Source organism: Schistocerca piceifrons, chromosome 2 (genome assembly GCF_021461385.2).
Source record: "Schistocerca piceifrons isolate TAMUIC-IGC-003096 chromosome 2, iqSchPice1.1, whole genome shotgun sequence".
Lineage (NCBI taxonomy): Eukaryota > Metazoa > Arthropoda > Insecta > Orthoptera > Acrididae > Schistocerca > Schistocerca piceifrons.
In genome coordinates, this window is record NC_060139.1 from 512,082,637 (window position 1) to 512,104,474 (window position 21,838).

Below are 21,838 nucleotides of genomic sequence, written 5' to 3' on the forward strand. Positions count from 1 at the left end.
TGTCAGGAACCTACATTGGTTTGCTGGCACGCATTAAAGAACGAAATCTGAAGGCGCATTATGTGCCTTGTGCAGCAAATTCTTTGAATTTAGTTGGTACTAGTGCAGCAAGATGTTGTCGGGACACATGTTCATTTTTCAATGTAGCGCAAAACCTTTATAATTTTTTCACTGCTTCTACGCAGCGCTGGGAAAAATTTCTTTCTTTCATAAAACCAGGAAGCTAAACGGTAAATAGTTTTTCAAAACACGTTGGTCAGCAAGAGAGGAAGCGTGTGTAAGTCTATATGAAAACCGGGAGTGCGTTATCAATGTCCTGAGACATATTGCCAATAATACGTTTGAAAAGTCGCTTGTGCGAAATGGGTCTTCAACCGTATTGAATTACCTCAGCAGACTAGAAACAGTATTCATGATGACAGAGTGTAAGGGCATACTCCAGAGAATTAATAGTGTACATCTGAAATTGCAAAGTGTAAATAGTGATACTATGTGCATGAATTACATGAATCACTCATAGGATTTATTGCATCTATTCGTGGCGTTTTCGACTATTATGAAAATAAATTCACGGATATTTAGAGCCTTATTTCCCTAGTGAATGTGTACATATTGAGGAACTTTTGAAATCTTCTGAGATTAATGGTATACCAGTCAAAATGAGTAAATTTTTACGAAAAGAGAGGTTACAGTCAGTGTTTCCGAATGTTGACATTGCTCTTAGAATATTTCAATGTATGGCACATAAAATTGTTCAACAGAACCCTTGTTTTCGGCTCTTAAAAGACTGAAATCGTACCTACGTTCTACGTTGTCTGAGGAGAGACTGAACGCCTTGTCCATTCTTCATATGGAAGCCGACCTCCTAACTGATAACCGTCTGAACTATGAAGACATGATCAACGAGTTTTCTGCTGTTATACCCATACCCAAACTTTTTGCTGGCTGGTGAGATTGTTTATTTATTGATATTAGTTTTAAAAATTTAAGATTATAATGTGATTTTTATTATAGCTTAAAGCACATTCATTGGATTTACAAAATACTTATTACCTGTTTATTTTACTATTGCCGATGGCAGAACACGGAACTAAACCTCGATTACGTGCAGACGTGACCAAACGCACCGTCAGTGCTAAGCAATACCCTAATGACCCAGGCCGCTCGGCGCTGTACAGTCAAGTCATACTGATGATGAAGTCCCATACTCCGTGACGGAGCGTAGGGGAACGATGCGGGAGACCCGCATCGCTGCACTAGGCAAGGTCCTAGTGGAGGTGTTTGGCCATTGCCTTCCTCCGACTGTAATGGGGATGAATGATGATGATGAAGACGACACAACAACACTCGGTCATTCCGAACCAAGGAAAATCCCTGACCCCGCCGGGATCGAACCCGTGGCCCCGTGCTCGGGAAGCGAGAACTTTACCGCGAGAGCACGAGCAGCAGACATTCACACTGATACTGTAGTACGGGGTGTTCAAAAAGTCTCTCCGCAGTGCCGTATGATTGTTAGCCTAGCGTGGAATATGCCGCAATGAATATACCATAATGAAACTCAGTGAAATACAAGTTACTAATTTATTGAACATTCATTTTTACTTACAAATTTTGACATTAAATATTGAAAGTGTCCTCCCTTTTGTTGAATACACAATTCAATTCGTCTAATCGTGTTTCCAAACACAGGCTGTAACATTTCTTTCGTAACAGACGCAGCGAAAGTGGATATTGCAGTTTTCAATTCATCGATGGATTTTGTACGGTTTTTATAGACAGTTGCTTTCACTGCACCCCAAAAGAAAAAGTCAGATGGTGTTTGGTCAGGCGTTCGTGGAGGCCCTATGAAATTATGCGGTCACCAAAAACATCAGCAAGCAGTGACATTGAAACGCTAGCTGTATGCACGGTTGCACCATCTTGCTGAAAATAACCGTTCAGTATTTCACTTAACACAAGTTCTCCGATGAATGGGTACAGAGTGTCATAGACATTTTATCGGAAATAGTGAGTCGTTTATCTTCAGACAAAACCACTAGACCGACCACTTCTCGGTCCATCTGTCACTGTACCCGTACTTCGAAATTTGTTAATCGAATCTCTTACAGTATCGCGATGTGGGAGTGTTGTCGCCGGGAAAACTGAATTAAATATTTGACGAACTGAAACTGTGTATTTACTGGCAGCTTTTAACACTTGTTCGACGAAAACCACACGTTCTACAATGGTAAGCATTTTAACAGTGACAAAAGCGAAACAAACGAACAAAGGAACTAAACTTATAACAATCATACGGCACGCGCGGCTAACAATCATACGGCACTGCGAAGAGACTTTTTGAACACCCCGTATAATACAACTTTTGCGTATTCTTGGCGTCTGCTGAAATGTATAGTTATCGCGGAAATACATGTTATCGGATGGTACGCCCACATGAAAAAGTGTTAATGAACAACGTAGTTCAGTTCTGTAGATAAATACGTAAAAGCTTTACTAATACGGTTAGAAAGAGCTATGGTGAGAGCAGCAGCTGCAGTACAAAACTGTACAGCCCTGGTATTATGTACACTTATTATGCGGCATCTAGCTTCACAGACCCTAATGCTTTACACGTAAACTATTAGATTATAAAACAAATTCGATTTTTTTACACTAGGGGTTGGGATTTGTTTTGGGGAAGAGACCAACTGCGAGGTCATCGGTCTCATCGGATTAGGGAAGGAAGTCAGGCATGCCCTTTCAAAGGAACCATCCTGGAATTTGCCTGGAGCGGTTTAGGAAATGACGGAGAACCTAAATCAGGATGGCCGGACGCGGGATTGAACCGTCGTCCTTCTGAATACGAGTCCAGTGCGCTAACAACTACGCCACCTCGCTCATTTTTCCACACTAGTCTGTAAAATTATATAATAGCAAATCCAGTTCTGTGTTTGTGTTCTCTATGTTTAGTTATTAGTTCGTGCACCGAAATCTCTCTTTCATTTTCATTTCTTACGCTTTCCTAGGGATTCATGTATTAATACCGAACGTGTTTTTTTTTTTTAATCTACGGCACATTCAAGTTATTAGATCGTAAAACGACAGTTTAACTTTAATTTTGGATGCATCTCTGTAAAAGTATGTATTAATTTCTAATGTATGACACGTTCGCTTCAATTTTTAGATATAACACAACTTTTTATTTTCAGATTCAACGGTTTCGTGTAAAAGAACATATTAAAAGTGAATGTTTAAAAAGTCCTTTGTCTCCTACACGCTCTGCTGAATTTTTAGGCCATAAATGAAAAGTTATTTTCCTTGTGTTTGTGTTGTCTTTTGACAGACGATTGTGTTAACACGATGCAGATTTAAGTTTGTTTTATCCGATGCCGTACACTAAGTACAGTTCAGGAACCATATCATATTTTGACTGAGCGCGACTAGAGCGCTGACGCTTCCTTCAGAAGAACGAATAGGAGAGTACGGAAAGAGCTCACTGCGCCCCATCCAAAACGGGAATTGTGAATTGATCGGGTAATAGTTATCCGCCACTGCATCCTGTCCCTTCTTCTTGTCATTGTTTTCCATAAATTTCTTTCGTCTCCAATTCTTCTCCACTCCTTTCTCTATCATTCGACCTAATTTTCATCATTCTTCTCTACCACCATATTCCAAATGCTTCGAATGCCTTCCGTTCCGTCTTTCTCACAGTCCATGGACCACTCAGTTGCGTCGACAATATTCTACACCTCGTTTTTCTGTTCGTCATGGCAAACCAATTCTGGCCTTAGATTTCACAAGATAATTCCCACCTGCACGAGGCAAAAATTTCTCTTGCTTGCCTTCCTGCTTGTCCAACTCTACTTGGGGCAGCGGGGTCGCCGGATGCCTCCCCACCTGAGAACTTTTGGAGCATTATGGGCAAGGCCCTTTAGGAGTGTGTCAGAACTCTCCATTACATAAAGCAATATATACAACATAGCGCTATTCTTTGCATTGTGTAAGCACTCAGATATTGATAGTAACAATCTGAGGGCGAAACATGGGAGCGCGACTCTATGCATAGTTGTGAGAAGAAGTCTGCCTGCGAGAGTGGAAGCAGTAGTGTCAGTCTAGAGCTCGGAGACAGAAGACATGTCATGCTGCCCTCACGTCGCTGATGGCAGATCCTACCTCACTCGAGGCCTGATTTCAATTATACAGCCAGCAGAGATTTAGAGGGCTTAACTACGCTTGAAGATGGAATTCAAGGTAAAATTCGCAAGCATAGCGCAAAAGCAATTGCAGGGTTAGGCTCGTGATTGTTAGTCCGAGCCGGCCGCGGTGGTCGTGCTGTTCTAGGCGCTCCAGTCCGGAGCCGCGCTGCTGCTACGATCAGCTAAGAGCCATTTGAACCATTTTGTTAGTCCGAGTTTGGAATAATCCCAGTGAAAGAAGCCTCCGTATCCTTCAAATAATAATAATTATTCTCCACATCTAAATATTGTGCTGTGCTTAGTGAATTTGAAATTGAAATAATTTCTTAATTTGGCTCTCAGCCATTATTGACACTTATATCATTTGTCATTGTCATTATTAATATTTGTTCATAATGATTCTGAAGTTTTAAATTTACTTAATTAATGAAATTCCTTCTCAAAAGTTAAATAGTAGTTAACAGGACCCAAGCAAACTCCTTTTTATTTAATTCATTCTTAGTAACAATAAGCTTTAACCACTGCTGCTGCATGCTGCTGTCCATTGCTGTAAACCACATGGAAACAGGCAGTTATCTAAAGAGGTGAGTGCAATGATTCTGAAGTTTTAAAGTTACTTAATTAATAAAATTCCTTCTCAAAAATTAAATAGTAGTTAACAGGACCCAAGCAAACTCCTTTTTATTTAATTCATTCTTAGTAACAATAAGCTTTAACCACTGCTGCTGCATGCTGCTGCCCATTGCTGTAAACCACATGGAAACAGGCAGTTATCTAAAGAGGTGAGTGCAATGATTCTGAAGTTTTAAAGTTACTTAATTAATAAAATTCCTTCTCAAAAATTAAATAGTAGTTAACAGGACCCAAGCAAACTCCTTTTTATTTAATTCATTCTTAGTAACAATAAGCTTTAACCACTGCTGCTGCATGCTGCTGCCCATTGCTGTAAACCACATGGAAACAGGCAGTTATCTAAAGAGGTGAGTGGAAAACTTGTGGCCATAACAGAGACACTGACACACCACAATATGTTCTCCAGTCCAGTAAATTTCGTTGCACAAATCAGGGTCTGTATCACTTGTAAATTCATTTTAAAAAACGCAGTCAGAGAGCTTATCCAAATGTTAGTTTTAAGTTTTTCATGTAGCGACCTGTTGAGGGCTTCAATTACAGTGAAGCTGATACTCATACAACACGCACACAGTGTTACGCAGGATAGATTCCGTTTACTGATAGCTCAGGTTGCTTATCGAATCCAGTTTCACAGACGAACATAGGCAATATTGGCTGTAGCTACATTACATACTGGTTGCATATACGTTACATCCTTCAACCAGTTCGGGATTTTGATGATCGAATGCGCAAGTTACCGTCATTATATCCCTCTGGAGGACATCCAGTATATCCTCAGTCAATGCGAAGCCTAATAACCGCTTGCATAAGGACCAGAAGTGGACAGTGCGTTATAGATTTGCATAATTTGTGAACCCTTTCTCTTGACTTAAGCATATTTTCCTGCAGTTGTAATCGTTTGTTTGTCTGTATATATACATCACACTTCGGATTCGTGTCCTTCGTGATGCGCTCATATTGTATTTTATTTTAAATTTTTGTCTTAGATAGTTTTTCTCAATCGGATTCTGGCTGACAGTTCGATATCAGACGACTTGTCTTGGCAAAAAATCCCGACTTTGTGCTAAGATGCGTTTTATGCTCTCTGTACTTCGTTCAGCATGTGCTGTTTTACTTGCATGGTATCAATAATTCATTACTTCATCTACTTCAAGGTCCCTCACTTTGATGTTTAAGTTCATCGGTAATCTTACATCTGCTACTCTTCATTGCTTTCGTCATTCTTCGGCATAATCCCAGTACATTGTATGTCATCGTTAGACTGCTCCTTCCATTCTACAAGTCCCGTTCTTCTTCTTCTTCGCTTTCAACGAGGATAACAACGTCTTCAGCGACTATTATCTTTGATATTCGTTCACCCTGAATTGTAATCCTACTCTTGAACATTTCTTTTACTTCCGTCAATGCATTTTAGATGTGTAGAATGAACTGTAGAGGCGAGAGACTGCTTCTCTGTTTTACACTGATTTTAATCCGAGCACTTCGTTTCTCTCCTTCCATTCTGATTGGTCCCTCTTGTCCTTGTGCATATTGTATTTTATCCGTCTTTTCCTACAGCGTACTTTCATAATTCTCACAATTTCCAACATCTTGTGCCATTTTACATGACGAACCCTTTTCCATGTCGATAAATCCTACGTAAGTGTTTTGATTTTTCTTAAGTCTTGCTTGCATAATCAAACATAACGTCAGAAATGCCTCTCTGGTGCTTCTTCCGGAAAACAAACTGATCTTCATATAACTGATCCTCAGATTTCTTTACCATTGTTCTGTATATTATTCATCAGCTTCGATATACGACCTGTTAAACTGACTGAGCGGTAGTTTATGCACTTATCTGCCCTTGATACCTACTTTGATTAATAACGTGATAAAGTGCTTGCATAATAACCGTCTATCACTCAAGTGTTGTCACGAACGCTTTTAGTTGAAATTCCCACGCTTGAGAGTATTACAATTGATCGTTAGCATCCATGTTCATGTTTATCTTAAAGCTTTTCACCTCTCAAATAAACAGAGAAAACAATAAAATAAGTGATATTTTATTTATTGCGACGCAAAATGCAGTATCTGTTGACTGAAAGTTGCAGCTGTTTTTTTTCTCTCTTTCAAAAATACAGGCGATATGTCTATTTAGAATTTACAGTTGCTTTACTTTTGAGAACAACATTGACGTAAGGCAAAAATATTGCGGGTGCTATCATGTGAACCACCCGAAACCATTAGGTGCATATGCGTATGAATCCACTCTATACTCATGCTCCGCAAATATTTAGCAATGCATGACAGAGGGTTCACCACTCTGTATCATATATTGATAGAATTTATGTGTGTGCTAACTCCAAAGATCCGAAGAGAATGAAAGAATATTTAAAGTGACTGAAGTAATTCTTTAGATATTTAAAGGAGACGAAAACTGAATCTTGATGGGTGCTTGAAATTCGACAGTATGGAAATGAAGAGAAGGAAAAATTGTAGGGATCATGGACTGACGAGAGAAATGAAATGGTCAATCAGCAGGTAGAATTTCGCAATGTGCTAAATTTAAAAGGATGCTTTGTACGTGGAAGAGACCTACAGGAACGGAAAGTTATCGATAGATTATATAGCAGTAAGTAAGAGGGTTCTAAACTAGATTTTAAACTGCAAAACAATCCCAGGAATGTCAAAATTTACTGGATATGAATTTCAGATTAAAAATTAATAAACTACCGAAAAGTAGGACAACAGATAGATAAAAGGAGAGAAAGCGGGTAAATTGAAAGATGATAGTTTGTTGAGAGTTTCTAATGGATAATTAGTTAAAGATTTGCTGAAACAAGTAAAAAGAGTACGATACAAAGCGAACGAGTATTTTTGAGGGATGAAATAGAGAAAGCAGAACAGGAAGAAACAGGAAAAAACGTAAATCCCAATAGAAATGCATGGATGAGACGGGAGATACTGCACCCATTTCATGGAGGAGAAAACATATAGCTATAAATGAAGTAGACAAAAGGTGACACAGTCGTCTGAAAAACAAGATTGAGCGAAAGTGCAAAATGCAAAAGACGGAACGGCTAGAGGGGAAATGCAAAGCGATAGAAGAATCCATGACTAAGGGGCAGACAGGGGCCGTCTAAAGCAAAATTAAAGAGACCTTTGGGGTAAAGATAAGTATCTATGAATATTAACAGCTCAGATAGCAAGCCAGTACTAAGAAGGAAGCCAGGGCTGAAATGTGATGGAATGTGTACAAGAGCCGGCCGGGGTGGCCGAACGGTTCTAGGCGCTTCAGTCCGGAACCGCGCGACTGCTACGGTCGCAGGTTCGAAACCTGCCTCGGGCATGGATGTGTGTGATGCCCTTAGGTTAGTTAGGTTTAAGTAGTTCTAAGTTCTAGGGGACTGATGACCTCAGCAGTTAAGTCCCATAGTGCTCAGAGCCATTTGAACCAGTTTTTGAACCAATGTGTACCAAATTTAAGGACAAATGTAACTTTCGCATGATTTATCACAGTCTAGTAACATAGCTCTGTGCAACTTGGACCACACATAGAAACAACTGCTGCACTATGCCGTGGTCGGTTGATGAATTCTGAGGTGATTCCCAACCGACCACGGCATAACAGCCCGGATAATTATAATGGACATGATATTTCTGGCCGTGAAAGTTTACATTTTAGTATCAGACGCCTCTACGGGGAGGAGATGTCAAGAGAAGTGTGACGCCTGGAAGGACTCCAGAAGAAGAGAGTGCAGCTTTTGTGTTGCCTCACATTCCTGTCTCGTTGCAGAGCCGTCGGCGTTATACCGAAATTTCTGAATATAAAGCGACTGTTCTATTCGGGAAAGGCACAACGCATTTTCAAACGGACTGTGGATTCCTTACTACGAAAGCGCATTCTGCAGACCCGACGGGACTTGGCAAGCACAAACTGTAAGTTAATGTCTCTCCATATTACGATCAGTAATAAACTGTGCTGCGGCGACTGGGATAAAATTGATAGAGTACTGCATGATACTATGGGGAAGCGTATGTTGACGACGTCTAGTAGACAGAAGAAGAAGTTTGATAATTTGCTACCTAATCAGACTGTTCAGCATTTAGACGTTTCCCGGACCGTTATCTATTTGTCCAAACGTTCGTTATCTGACGATGAGACATCTGTGCTTGCCAAGGGAGGAAATTTTGCTGTTAGTCCGCGTTTTGTGCCCACGGAAGAAATTACAGCCAATGTAGAAGCAGGAATTCGCAGTGTAGATTCGGTAACAGCTGAAGAAATCCGTATAGAAACAGTGAGAATATTGGCCAATGCAAAACCGCCGAAAAGTAATATAACTGTGGGTGAGAGAAGAGCTTTAAAACTCCTGAATGACGACGACAGTATTTTGGTTCTCCCAGCTGACAAAGGAAGCGCAGCGGTGGTTATGGATGTGGCTGACTATCAGAGAAAAATTACGGATCTACTGGATCCGCAAGCATATAGGAAGCTGAATAAAAACCCCACTAACAACGTTCTCAGAACTGTGTCGCGGTTAATAAAAAAGTCCTCCATTGAAGAGAGTGTACAGAAAGGTCTCTGCAGTTCGGTTGCGCTACCACCGAGGCTTTATGGATTACCCAAAATTCATAAAGAAAACGTTCCGTTAAGACCGATACTAAGTTCCATTGGTTCGCCCACCTACTCGTTAGCCAAGTTTTTGACTACGCTGTTAAAACCACATGTGGGCCGTTCGGACTCGTATATAAAGAATTCGACACATTTCATCAGCAGATTGAATGGCTTAGTGGTCCAGCCGGAGGACATATTGGTCAGCTTCGATGTGGTATCGCTGTTTACCATGGTTCCACTTAATGATGTATTGGAACAGCTGGATCGAATCTTTCCTGCCGATATTTTAGAGCTGCTTAAGTGTTGTTTGACGACCACATACTTCAAGTGGAATGAACGGTTTTATGAGCAAACGGATGGCGTGGCTACGGGAAGCCCCCTAAGTCCCGTAATTGCGAACTTTTTTATGGAGAAATTCGAAGAACAGGCCTTAGGTATTGCCAGCAAGAAGCCAAATGTATGGTTCCGATATGTGGATGGCACGTTTGTGTTGTGGAGACATGGTAGGGAGGAACTAAGCCGGTTCCACGAACATCTGAACAGTATAAACTCAAGAATTCAGTTTACTATGGAGGAGGAGGTAGATGGCAAACTACATTTCCTCGATGTGCTTGTGTTTAGAAACGAAAATGGTACTTTGGGCCACTCAGTGTACCGCAAACCCACGCCCACGGACCGTTATTTGCACCGGAATTCGGACCACCACCCACAACAGAAGCGGGGTGTTATCAAGACGTTAGCGGACAGAGCTAGAAATATTTGTGAACCTGAGTTGCTCGACGCTGAGATGGAACATCTCCACAATGCACTAACGAAGAACGGATATTCGTCCGGCGAAATAAAACGTGCGTTGAGGCAGCCACGCAGAAATCATACTGACGTACAGGCTACTGCAAAATCTAAGGTTTTCCTGCCGTTTGTTAAAAATGTAACGGAAAGAATAGGGAGGATCTTGACGAAGCGGAATATTACCGTAATTTACAAGCCCACCAGGAAGATACAGGAATACCTTAGGCCTGCCAAGGACGCTCGCAAGCCATAGGAAAAATCTGCAGTGTATAGGATCCCATGCAGCTGTGGTGATGTTTATGTGGGTACCACCAAAAGAACTGTTTCTAAACGTTTAGAAGAGCACAAGGGATATTGTAGAAGAGGAGTAACGGAACGATCAGCTGTTGCGGAGCATGCTTTCCAGCCAGGGAACCACAATATTCGTTTCGAGGAGAGGCAAGTACTAGCGGCCACGAGCGGATACTACGAAAGGCTCTACAGGGAGGCAATCGAAATCGCTAAACACCCAAATAATTTCAACCGAAAGGAGGAGGGCGTCAAATTAAACGGTATATGGATGCCGGTGTTAAAGAAGATGTGTACCACTCGTCCACTACTGGGTGATGGCAAAAGCGATCGACGGCGACGGACAGCGGCCAATTGCACTGACGTTTTCAAAACACGTGACGTCACGCCGCGGCGCGGGGGCGCGCGGACACGGAATTTAGCGGCAGTCAGTAGCGAGCCAGTGTGTGTGTTGGACCTTCCATCAAGCTACGGACCCCCTTGAAGATGTCTCCCGCAGTCGGAGACGAAACGTTGGGAATCACCTCAGAATTCATCAACCGACCACGGCATAACAGCCCGGATAATTATAATGGACATGATATTTCCGGCCGTGAAAGTTTACATTTTAGTGAAAGACCCTCTGTCTTCAAGAAGGAATGTAATAATTCTATTTCCAGAGAGGAAAGGTACTGACAAGTGTGAATCTCGCCAAACGTTTGAACATTATTCATAGCAGGAAAATAATGACACGATTTATTCACTCAAAAACTGAATGACAGGTAGAAGACGACCTCGGTTTGCGTTCTGGAAAGAATGTAGCAACACACGAGGTAATACAAGCCCTTTGACATATCACAGAGAACTGAAAAACGTTAATAGAGAAAGCTTTTGACTCTTTTTGGGAAAGTTTACTAGTTCACGGTCTTAGATATTCTGAAGGAAGCAGGGATAAAATCAATCGATCAAAAGGTTTTTACAATTATTAGCGAAACCAAACTAAATTTATAAAAGTTGAAGGACATGAACAGAAAGCAGTGGTTGAGAAGGGATTGAGATAAGCTTTCTCCCTATCTGCGATATTATTCAGCCTGTGCAGTGAGCACGTAGTGAAGGAAACACAGGAGGAACTGGAATAGGAAATTAAAGTTCACGGAGAAGAAATAGAAACATTGAGGTTTACCGGTGGCTTTGTAGCTCCAGCAGAAAAAAATCGTTCAAATGGCTCTGAGCTGTGGGACTTAACACCGGGGGTCATCAGTCCACTAGAACTCAGAACTACTTAAACATAACTAACCTCAGGACATCACACACATCCATGCCCGAGGCAGGATTCGAACCTGCGACAGTAGCAGTCACGCGGTTCCAGACTGAAGCGCCTAGAACCGCTCGGCCACTGCGGCCGGCGCTCCGGCAGAGATAACAAAGGACTTGCAAGAGTAATCTACAAACGTAAAACAAGGGTAATGGAATGAAGGCGAGATAATTCAACCAGTACTGAGGGATTTAGATTAGGAAATGAAACATTAAAAGTAGCGGATGAGTTCTGCTATTTGAACCCCAACGTAACTTGTAACAGCCAGGGGATATGCAGAGGATATAAAATGCAAACTGAGAGTAGGAAGAAAATGAGAAGTTTTTAACAGAGAATAAAAATTTCAGTATTTCACGTACTACTCTCTCGCGGATTGTAAAATTGTTGCTCTTTGGTTTATTTATTCTCTTTGTGACAACACATTTACGAAAAGAGTTACGTGAAATACTTTTAGCAATGCTGTGCTTTGCTTTTCTTTATCATCATTACCTTTTAGCGGAATAAAATGTATATATGGAAGTCTTATTGTTCTGTATCTGGCCTACAATTTAAGGAACGATTTTTCGTAACGGCAACTCATGCTAAGAATTAATATATCTTCCCTACTTCATAGTGATTAAAAGTTGAAATTACTTGGTTATGAACACTGATGTTACAGTTCGTGTGATCGTTCAAAAACACAAGTTCGCAGTGGATTTTATTTCTCGTTAAAATGCTATTTCCTACCACGACTAGCCCAAGAACATGAGACTCTCATTAAAAAAATACGTTGTCACTATAAAGTTTGCCAGATCAGAACGGAGCACAGCAAAATTCCTATCAGATTCTGAAGGTACATTAAATTATTTGCACTGTAAATTATATCCTATCAGCAGCCCGCGTCAATCTGCAACACATCATAAAATCTGCTGATCTTCACTGCCAGTCTGGGAGCTAAAAGAAATAATATTATTTTACTATTATTTTACCGCTTCCTTGCGGTATGCTCGACTATATTGTAAGTCGTTTAAATACGCCGCGGCAGCGGCTCTCCGTTCTCCACGCAGCTCAGCACCACAGATAATATTTATATAACTGAAAAATGTCTCAACAGGATGGGATAATATGCAAGCAAGCTTAACAATAAATAATACAAGTTTTCATTTAAACAACTCTATTAAAACCTTTAAATATCTCAGTGATTACAGACCTTTGTGAATTCACACGTAATGGCGTACATTGCTTAGTCTCGACAAAAGAATGCTACATTGGCGTTCTGCGTTCTCTACGACAACAACAGGAGATCTTACTCGCACAACTTCCAAATTAAGACGACAAAGACATTCATATTCAACATGTATTATATACTAGTTCCTTTTTTAATCTCTGTTTAACATTTATCTTCTGTGTCGGTTTTATTACTCGCCGACGCAGACGTTTTCAGAAATAAATAATAAAAAAAATACATAATTTTATACAATGACACAATATGATACATCTAATTCTCTAATTACTACATAATATATTGTTTTTGTTTCTCTAGACGTTACAAGTATTAGGAAGTCTTGTCCAACCATGTTCCACTGTTAGGCTATATACCGTCCTGTAAGATCGTGCAAAATGAGGACACCAGCTACAAACATATCAAGCCTCCTGTGATGAATTTCTGGTCGCAAAACTTTTGTAGAAATAACTTGTAGTGCGCGCCTCTCATAGGCGTCCTCTGGGGCACACTATTTTGTAGCTTTGAGCCTATTTAGGTTATACGCAAAGATCATCATTAGTGTCAACTTTCATTTTTGACGGAGGGACTTTTTCGGTCGTGGAGAGCTAGAACTTCTAAATTGTGAGGTCTGAGACTTCGGTTCTGTCTCAAAATCTCGTATCCATGCTTCATTAAGTGCAGCAGTCCATTTTAGAAACTGTCTCCTTTCTATGCAAATTAAAGGGTGATCATTGCTGTCTGCTGCAGTGGAACATAACACGGTATCAGCGATGACGAGTGAAAATGTGCAATGGACTGGGATTCGAACCCGCGATTTCCTTTTGTTCGATAACGTCGTAACAGTTTTCCTGCGATTATTTTGCGTCCTGCTTTATTCTGTTCATTCAGAGCATGCAAATCAATCTGGCAACAATTTTTCTGATTTTTAACTTTTCGGTAATTATTCTGTAAACTGAAGTGACAGAAGCAATTTTCTCTCATTTTTTCGCCGATCGTCTCTCAGAACGTCGTTAGCGATAACCTGAGATGTGTGGCCTGTTGCAATTGACGGCTTTCCATTTTAGTAGGTTACCTCAGTGGTTTCAGAAACGAGCAGACCATGTTGATAATGTGCTACGATCCTCTACACTATTCCCACTCACCTATTTCAAAGGGTGTTCTTTGCACGTAAGGATTAGATTTTGATTCAGGTACATTGGTCACTAAGTGTAATCTAATTTGACTCGGTTTAAGCTTCCATTTTAAAACTGAATTCCTCACGGAACAGTCACGCGAACCAGCAAACAAATATACGACCGTCACACCTAAGGTCTCGCTCTCAACTGATATGATTTTCAAATTTATCACGGCACCGTAACGGTCGCTCATGCGCAGTGTGCATGATTTTTGAAATGACTATAGTGTATTCGGACTGACTATTCGCGCTGTATTCGTATGTTGTTAAGCACAGTATTGTGTTAGACTGTCGTTATCGTTCCTCGGTGGCACTTGCGTGAGACCTGTGTGTTTAAAAGTGACGTAATTATTCGTGCCGCATTGTTAGGGTTATGTTTCAGTATGAGGCGATTAACGTCGTATTGTGGTGTATTACGACGTTGCTAAAATTGAGTGTCTTTAAGTTCGTTTGAAACGGGTAATAACTTCATTAATAAATCGTACAATATGTGATCCGCCGGTAACTGCTGTCATTTCAACCATTCATTGTCTGCTTCCTATAATTAACAATAAAGGAAAGCATATAACCTCCGTCGCATTATAGCATCTACTTACAAACGTCCGCCGATACAATTTTCCTCCATTTCTGTGATGCTTTCCCATGACTCAAATAACTATAATACCATTCCTGCAGCTCTTCTTTATTTATTTTCAATAACCGCTCATAGTCTTTTTGGGTTTTAGTACAGCATTCTTGTGTAACATTGTATAACTGGTTGGCTCTGAGCACTATGGGACTTGTATAACTGGTGACACGTAAACTGGCCAGTATCTTACCAATTTACAAATATTTAGCACCCGCTTTGTCTTCAGAAGAGACTACGACTCCGATTTTTCTGTTTACATGTTATTACAAACTTTGTTAGTGTGAATTAGTTGATTCCAATTGTGATTCATTGAATGTCTGATCACCGGCCACTACTTTACTACGTTTTGGGATAAACGCTATATCACACTTCTGAACGGTGAAAGTAAGTTACCAGTGTTCATGCCACTTTGAAATGATTTTATTGCCGCCACATGGGTCTTCTGTACAGCTTCGAAATGTATACTAAATGTAAATAGCTGGTCAACAAAATTTCAACAATAGTTACAATAGCAAATAAAGAATTTATTTAATGACCATATCGAATACAGTAAGAAAATAATATGATGACAGATGCTGCTTCAACTTTGTGCTGGGGTTCATCAGTCGCATTGGTTGACAAGTGGTGGTGTGCCTTTCTCTCGACAAACCATGAACCTGACATCTCTCTGTAGTACCTTGAAAGTTATTCCTTGTTGTCTTGACAGATGTCCTTCCACACTGTCCTTTCTTCTTGTTAGTGCTTTCCAGGTATTCCTTTCCTCGCCGAGTCTACGAAGTACGTCCTCATTCCTCATCATATCAGTCCATATAATTTTCAACGTATTTCTGTAGCATCACATCTCCAACGCTTTGATTTTCCCACAGCCCGTGTAGTCATACTATGCTACACTCCAAAAGTTAATCTGATTGTGAGATGGTTCTGGTACTTACCTCTCCGTGCTATACTAGAAATTGTGTGGATGATGTTTTTCCGAAAGTCATATTGTATGTCGTCAGTCTCATACGTTCTACACACTAACGAGAATAGTCGTTTTGTTGAAATTTCCCCCTATGATTTTGGATATTCCGACGGAATATTATGTAGCCGTTCTGCCGCATTTGATCGCAAGTTGTCTAAAGCTCTTCTAAATTCTGATTCTAATACTGGATCCCCCATCTCTTCCGTGTCGACTCCTGTTTCTTGTTTCATCACGTCATCAGACATGTCTTTCCCTTCAGTGTACGCTTTCCACCTATCCTTTCTCCCCTCTGCTTTCAACTGTGGAAGTCCCATTGCACTCTTAATGTTACAGCCCTTGCTTTTAATTCGACCAAAGACTGTTTCTTTCTTTTCCGACAGTCATTTCTTTTCTCGCATTATCCTATTGAAATATAACGACATGGGTACCTAGAAGATAGCACCCAACCATCGACCTTAACGTGTCATAAATGTAATGGCTGCTGTCCATCTTACAGGGTAGCGAGCCACACTTTATCCTGTTGTGTACCCAATGGGCCCCACACAATTACGCCAGACGCTGCATCCATATGACAAAGACGAATGACATTTGGCAATGCTGTTCTTCCTCTGGATATCCACACTCGGAAGCGACAATTGTAATGCTGCATGCAGATCCAGTGTAACACTTATATCGATTAGTAGTAGATTTATTTTATTTAACTTTGTATTTGCATTTTATAAATGCATATTCTGTCTTGTTTAAACTCCTTGATGTGTGGCAAGAAAGTACAGCTTAGTAATGCATATATGAAAAAAGGCAAAAGATCTGTTGAAATTTTAAATTATTATAATATGAATACGTTTATAAAAAAAGTGTATAATTGTTAAAAGTTGGTTCATGCTTAGGGCATTTGCATTTGTAACATATAACGAAAGTGGCATGGCGCGATGTAAAGGGTGGGTTTTGCGGTCAAGCTGAGCGGCTCCTTTGTGTGAACGATGCACAGTATGTGGCTAGCCTTAGCAAGGTAAACCTCGACGGTGCTAAGAGAGGCAATTAGAAGCTGCATTAGAAGGGATTTGCCTCGGATGTTGATCTGGCTATTATTTGGTGTTAACGGAATAATAGAATGGCTCTAATGTGTTGAAAATCCGACGCCAAGAGGAGAATTTTAGAGCATTCGCACATCAAGAGCGGTGAATAATGTTAGCCGCCATTGCGTCTGCCACCAATCCTCGCCACTGCTTTAAAAACTTCATACATTCAGTTATGTACTGTATATGGGCAAGGACCAGATAGTTTGTGTGTTGTTTCAATAATTATCACATAAAACATAAATTCGTATCCGGAACCATATTTCCAATCCTGATCACGAACCTACGCAGGGTTTTCAGCTAAGTGCTACTAAAACCGAGTACCCTGATTTACATGAACAATTCTTGCATTCTTGTGTTTTAAAGTGATTTTTGTCTAAAGCAAAAGGCGTAGTAAAAGTTAGAGTTACATTTGGATGCTTTGTTAATGAACTACTCCAAGTGATTATAAAATATAGTTTTGTAGGATTACAGTGCAAGGTTGTGTAAATATTATTGCAAAGAATAGCTGCTTCACAGGTAATAAAAGTTCAGGTACATATAAATCTTTCATGAACAGATCTACGGTAGTATTGTTAGAAGTAAAATGATGCACAACTTCGAAGAGGTAATAGTTTTGGTATCCGTAATGAAAGGTTTCTTTTTTGAAGTTAATTGAGCCCAGTGTTGTATTTTCCTGGTTTGCAAAGTAATTAAGTGAATGATTAGCTTTTATAGTTAGTCTTTACTATTGTATTAATCAAAGATTTTGACTAGGAAACTATACTAGTTTATGGGCCCCCATCACAGTCTCCACCTATTAAGAAGAAACTGAACTATTACTGTTACTAAGGAAAGTTGCTACATGTAGAGCAGTTTAAACAACGTATTTATGACGTTATTCATCTTTATTTCTGTTTTTTATGTCTGTCAAGATTGAAGCCCCTCAATTCCTAAATTAGTTCTGCAATTCAGGGAGTGCCATTTCAGTATTTGATTAAGTAATGCTCGTGAGTGTGGCTGTCATTAGTATGAGCTTGGTGCAAATTTGGTGCCCATAATTTACTGGTGTGTATGTTATTGTTAACTGCTGCTACACACAGTACAGAGTGCACTCTGCCAGTTTGTATCCTGTTTGCTATTGAATGTGAAATCTTGACAAAAGTAATTTCAGTAACCACTATTCAAGATTCTCATTTCACCAAATTCGAAATCATTATCCGATACCCATGTCCAAAGACACACGCGCGGTCGAACTTCGAAATCCTCTCAGAGGGTAACATTAGCGTGTTCGATTCTCTTCTGTTCAGGTTTTCCCATGCCTCACTGCCATATAATGCTTTGTTATAAACGTACATTCTCATAAACTTCTTCCTCAGAATAAGGCCGGTGTTTGATACTAGAAGACTTCTCTTTTCAATAATGCCCTTTTTGTCATTGCTAGTCTGCTTTTTATGTACTCCTTGCTCCGTTCATCATGGGCTGTTTTGCTGCCTAGGTATCAGATTCTCTTAGCTTCATGTACTTCCTGATATCAGTTCTGTTGTTAAGTTTCTATCTGTTCTTATTTCTACTTCTTCTCATTCATCTCGTGTTTCTTTGATTTACTATCAATTTATATCTTGTATTCATTAGACTGTTCATCCCATTAAATACATACTGTAATCACCATCACTGAGGATAGCCATGCCATCAGCGAATCTTATCACGGATATCCTTTCATCTTTAGCTTTAATCCCTCTCTTGAACGTTTCTTTTTTTCCATCATTGCTTCTTCGATGTATAGCTTGAACAGCTAATGCGAAAGACTGCATCCCTGTCTTAAACACTTTTCAATCCGAGCACTTCGTTCTTGGTCTTCCCCTCATATTGATTGCTCTTGGTTCTTGAGCATATTGTAAATCATCCATGTTTCTCTATAGATTACCCCTATATTTCTCAGAATGCCGAACATCTAACACGTTTTCACAATGTCGAACGCTTTCAACAAATCCTATTAACATGTCATGATTTTTCTTCAGTTTTGTTTCCATTATCAACCTCAAGTAAGAACTGCCTCTTTGGAGCCTTTACCTTTCCTAAGGCCTAAGTGATTGTCGGGTAACAGTTAAAAATTTTTCTTTTCCATTCTTCCGTATATTATTATTGTCAGCAATTTTGATGCATGAGCTGTTAAGCTGACTGTGTGATAATTCTCGAACTTAACAGTTCTTCCTATCTTCGGAATTGTGTGGATGATGTTCTTCCGAAAGTGTGATGGCATATCGCCGGTCTCATACGTTCTACACACCAACGTGAATGATCTTTTTGTTGCCACTTCCCATGATGATTTTAGAAATTCCGATCTATCCCTTCTGCCTTATTTGAACTTAATTCTTCCAAAGCCCTTTTAAATCCTGTCTCTAATACTGGATCCCGTACCTCTTCCGTATCGGCTACTGCTTTTTGTCTATCACGTCATCAGCAAGTCTTCCCCCTCATAAAGTCCTTCAAAGTACTCTTTCAACCTATAAGTTCTGTCCTCTGCATTTGCTACGAACTGATAATTTCACCGAAGGGTTTTTTTACTTTTCAGTGTTCTGAGTCAGTCCTTCCGAAAACCATTTCATTTTCTATTTTTTCACGTTTTTCATGCTGCCATTTTTTCTTAGCTTACCTGCACTTCCTACTTTTTTCATTATTTAGTGATTTTTACTTCTCTATTCTTAAATAACCGTGAACATTTTTATACTCCCCTCTTTCGTCGATCAACTGATTACTCTTCCGTTACCCAAGTTTTCTTCGTAGCTACTTTCCTTGGACCTATACTTTTCTTCCAGTTTCAGTGAGAGCCCTTTCTTGAGATGCCGGTTCTTCTTCAACTGAACTGCCTGCCGAACAATTCTTTGTCCAAGTATCTATAATTTGCGAGAACTTCAAGCGCCTGTCTTCGATCCTTAGTACGTCCGTATCCCACTTCTTTGTGCGTTGTTTCTTCCTGACTAGTTTATGAAACTTCAGTCTACTTTTCATCGTTACCAAATTGTGATCTTAGTCTCTATCTGCTCCTGGGTACACCTTACCATCCAATATCTGATTCCGGAATCTCTGCCACGCCGTGAAGTGATCTAACTGAAATCTCTAATCCTTTTACAAAAAACACCTCCTCCTCTTGTGATTCTTGAACACAGTATTTGCTGTTACCATCTGAAGTTTATTGTACCATTCAATTAGTCTTTCTCCTCTATCATACCTAATACCAAGCTCATATTCTCCGTTAACTCTTTCATCTACTCCTTCCCCTACAACCACAATGGAATCCCCCATGACTATTAGATTTTTCATCTCTATTTACGTACTGAATCATCCGTCCGTCGTCTTCGCTTGAAACGTCGGCATTTATACCTGAATTGTTGTGTTGGTTTACTGTCGATTCTGATGATAACAGCCCTATCACTGAACTGCTCTGAGTAACACGTTGTCCTACCTTGCTTTTTATAACGAATCCTACTCCCGTTGTACCATTTTCTGCTGCTTTTAATGTAACCCTGTGCTCCCTAACCAGAATTCCTTATCATCTTTGCATTTCACTTCACTGGACCCCACTAAACCTAGATTGAGCCTAACAATTACTTTTTCAGATTTTCTAGCGTCCCTACTACGTTCAGACTTCTGACATTCCACGCAACTATTCGTAGAACGCTACCGTTTCGTTGGTTTTCAGTCTTTTCCTCATGGTCACCGCCACCTTGGTGGAACTGTAGCGCCAAATTGGGCTGGCAATGCAACACGACGCAGATGAAAGGTGTCAGTCAGTGAGCAGTTACGGTGCAATGTGGTGGTGTTCTTCATTGCACCTGAGACAGCTTTTGAATGACTTCAGACGGGGAAGGATCATCGGGAAAGTGGAAGAAGGGTGAAATGTGATGAGTGTAGCCTCTCAGTTTGGTATTGTTCACAACGTTGTTTTCAGGTGCATGGGGAGCGTTCCGAACTACAGGCACTGTAGCTCGTTGTAGAGGAGGTGGTCAGCTACAGCAGGAGATGATCGCTACCTTGAGCGACAGGCAAGAATGGACTCACGTCAAGTAGTGGGTGCAATTGTACCTACTTTCATCAGGTCTTCGAGACACGCAATCTCACGTTCCACACGGGCACGGCGACTACTTGGAGTTATTCTCTTTGCCCGACGACCAATGCGTTGTGTTCCATTAACACCACCACATCAGAGGCACCGTTTGGGATTATGCCTAAAGCACAAGGACGGGACCAACGACAAGCAGATTTATGTGATCTCGGATGAGAGCAGATTCAGTGTGAGAAGTGATTCTGGATGTAACCTCATGTAGGGAGAGGTGGAAACACTGTTCAACGTGATTGTCTTGGTTACCCACGTGCTGTGATTTGTGAGGCATAATGCTGTATTGGTTTAGTGACATCCAGATGTTTGAAAACCGTACAGTCACCGCTAAGCAATATTATGACACCGTAATTCTCCTAATTCTTCCCCATGTTCATATTTTCAGGGGTGCACTCGCTTTGACTTTCTTCGTGTTGATGAGAATGCTCGACTGCATCGGGCTAAGGTGGAGGAGTTCTTGGAACGAGAAGATACTTGTCGAATGAACTGGTATGCACGTCCTCCCGACGTTAATCCCATCGAGTAGGTGTGGTATGCGTTGGGGAGACATACTGGAGCACGTCCACATGCACCATTTAGCAGTTGTCAACCTCGCTGGTGAAAAAATGGGACACCCTACCACAAGAAGTCCATAACAAACTTGTGGCCTGCACGGGAGTACGTTGCAGACTATGCATTGCTGTTCATGGAGGTCACACACCCTATTAAGAGCAACGTTCCGCCTTTCCTAATGTCCGGGAAACAATTTAAAATCGCGGTGACGTCAATTTAATTGTTGTCTTTGAACAAAAGTTATATTGCTGTTCGTTGCTTTGCACATTTCATTGAGTTACCTTCTGTACTGAATTGCAGCGGTCCTTTCTATGCACAGTTTAAAGTTCCATGCAGCTATGTTACTTGACAGTGACACATCACGTTGAAGT